At 44.4% G+C, this 2,967-nt stretch overlaps 1 long non-coding RNA gene across 1 annotated transcript in view; it reads left to right on the top strand.

Annotated features, from left to right (window-relative positions):
- Positions 1-2,967, top strand: part of LOC109291967 — a 755,518-nt gene that overhangs the window by 611,569 nt on the left and 140,982 nt on the right. Inside the window, exon 3 of the long non-coding RNA XR_002096000.1 lies at positions 2,238-2,309. This is a non-coding gene — a long non-coding RNA (uncharacterized LOC109291967). The remainder of the gene's footprint in view (positions 1-2,237; positions 2,310-2,967) is intronic.

Genomic DNA, 2,967 nt, shown 5'->3' with positions numbered 1-2,967 from the left:
ACTGCCAACCTGCAGCCCCCTGGCACTGCCAGTGCCCTGCACTCCCAACTCACTCCCAAGCCACAACCCCCCAACTCTGCCAGTGGCCCTCACTCCCAACCCCCAGTCTCCTACCCCCCCAGTTTTGCCAGTTCCCCTCACTCCTGACCCATAGCTCCCTGCACCCTGAGCCCTGCTGGAGGGACTCCAGCTGTCCCTGTCCTGACTAGGCCAGAGCGTGGTGGCTCTGATTCATGCAGGTGGTGCTGGAGTGTGCCCAGCCCTAGTATGGGCTGGAGGGAAGAGGAGAGGACACTTGTGGCACTCCCCACCCTGGGATGGGGCTGCTGCACCATGCCAGACAGCCTGGCCATGGCTCCCCTCCCCGCTTCTTCCCCCGTTCCCCTCGGGCACCATCTACCTGCCGCTCAGACCCTGCAAGCATAGGCACCAACCTCTGTGCTGCCACCTGGTCACAGAGTTCCCCACTGCTCTCAGAGCTCCCCCCCACCCCTTTACCTCACTGGAGGGGCAGGCAACCCTCCTACCCTGTCTCAGTCCCAGTCCACCCCCCCTGCCCTAACCAAATGTCCAGGAGTTTGCTTGGCTTCATTGGTGGGAGCAGGGGGAAGGTGATCAGAGGCAGCAGGGAGCACCACATGGGTCTGTGCGTATCTCTGCATCTGCAGGCAGGTGTGTCTGTGCTCCCTGCTGCTTTTGATCACCCTCTCCCTGCTTCCACCAGTGGAGCAAAGCAAAATCCCAGACCTTTGGTCAGATTTAAAAAAACTCTCCTGAACAGAGATCAGAGGGCTCAAAAATACTGGGCTCAGTCCCTGTATTATTCTGAGACACCTGGGCTCAGTCCCTGCTCTGCATGGGATGGAGGGTGGAAGCAATGCACCCTGGTATACTATAGGACTGCAAATTGAAGTTATCCTAACACAAGCTAGGTACCATGGCCCAGAATTAACCCTTGCCTGAAGTGGCGTAACTCTGAGAGGCTTAGAGGGATCTTAGCATGAAATAACAAGCTTTAATATGTGGGTGCTTGTGTTTTAAGTGCCATTAGTATGGTCTCAGTTTAATGTGTAGTTTCACCTTTATAAATAAGTCTTTCTTTTTCCCTTGGTTAAGTGACTGAAGTAGAGGTGGCAGTGAACCACAACAGTAACCGAATACATTTGTTTTTGTCTTGCAAACTTACTGGAATGTAAATACAGAGTGCTCAAAGTGAATTGCAAATCTACAGAAATTGTTTGGCAACTGCAAATATCTGATTACAATTTTGTGCCCCTAACCTAACATGTAGGTACAATCAGTTCATCAGACTAAAAGGGGAGGCTTTTCAAAAATGCTCAGCTTGATCTAAGCTCTCCCTTAAGTCAGTGAAAGTTTTGTCATTGACTACAATGGGAGCTTTTGAAAATCCCACCACAAAGAATTATTGATTGGAACCTAGAACCGTAGCAAGGGCAGTGCCAGAGGTGAACTAGCAGTGGGCACTCTCGCTCAGGGCGTGCCAAATCAAATGGAATTAAGGTTATGTTATAGCGTGTAGGAGGTGCTCAGCATATGACCTGCACCAGGTGCCAGAATGCCTCGCTACGGCTGTATTTGTACATATGGTTAATGGTGGACATGGAACTGATGTACAAGTGCCCTATTTCAAAGATGCCAGCTGTCATAGTATATGGCTAAGCAGTTCATCTGTACCATTGAATCCACTTTCTCTTCACACTGTGAGAACTGGGAGTTTTCAAAGGGACCCAACTGGAGTTGGGCGTCCAGGGAAGTAGGATACTTCAGACAATCCCAGCCTGAGTGAATCATACACTTTTGTAATTGTACCAACTTATATAATTTTTAATAGAAAAAGGAGTCACCACAATATTAATTTTTTTTGCTTTGAGAAATAAATCTTACATCAAAACATTTTGGTTGCATTTTTTTAAAAAAAAATCTGTTTAGCTACATTCTGCAATTTGTAAGAGAGTCTGTACACCAATGTATTCTTTAACTGGGAGAAACTTATAAGTCCAATCAGTGTTCCAAAGTCAACTCTGCATTCAGTGGTATTTTATTGTGTTCATATTGTTTTGCATAGTGCTGTAAAACATTCTGGCAGGAGAAAAATATATTAACAAAGTACATAATGAATAGTTGTTGTTGCTAGCTAGGGTTAGCTTACTGCTGCATCTGCTCACAGTTATTTTTCTGTATCCAAGACAATTTTTCTCTTTTCACTTTCAATTTAGTCTTGTGAATTCTTGGGGAAATACATTCAAGAGAAGATCTTTCAGGATACCTTCATCCTTGTGCCAATGCAGGTAAATTACCTAATTTACTACTTTTTTTTTAAGTATTTTGTATTAGTTCAAACAATGGGACTTTCAATGTGTCCATCAGGAACCTCATCTGCATTCCTCTGATCCTCATGGCTGGGAAATTTTTCCTGATACAATATTCAGGCCTAATTTTCCTTTCATTATAATCATCCAGTTATTACTAATTATCATGTTTCAGGTGGAATTCCTCTCCCTTTTTATTACTGTTGCCCTTTCCAGTACTCATAGGTAATTATCATACCTTCTTACTCCATAATCTTAATTTAACTATGCCTTTAATTTCTCCTCCTAAATCAGTTACTCCAGGTCCTTAATAATCTGCCATCCTGCTTGTTGAATTCCTAATAAAATGTTTGCATTTTCCTAATATAGAGTGCCACAAACATAGTATTTTAGATGTGATTTTACCAGTGTATTAGTTGTGATCTTATCTGCCATACCTAGAGATACTTTCACATTTCTGCTTCTCCTTCACTAAAATGTGTCCCACCTTATGCAGCCCAGATTTGGATCGGATTAGTTGTTTTGACACCAAATGCTCACACCGTAGAAACATGTCACCAAGACCCAGTGTGGGGGATAAAGTGAAGTGGTTAATGTTGCCATCAGGGAAACATCTCTGAAATTCCTAGATCACCAA

This window comes from Gavialis gangeticus, unplaced genomic scaffold (assembly GCF_001723915.1).
Source record: "Gavialis gangeticus isolate Ggan-Ray unplaced genomic scaffold, GavGan_comp1, whole genome shotgun sequence".
Lineage (NCBI taxonomy): Eukaryota > Metazoa > Chordata > Crocodylia > Gavialidae > Gavialis > Gavialis gangeticus.
Note: the sequence above shows the minus strand (reverse complement) of the source record. Positions and strands in the feature narration are given on the sequence as shown.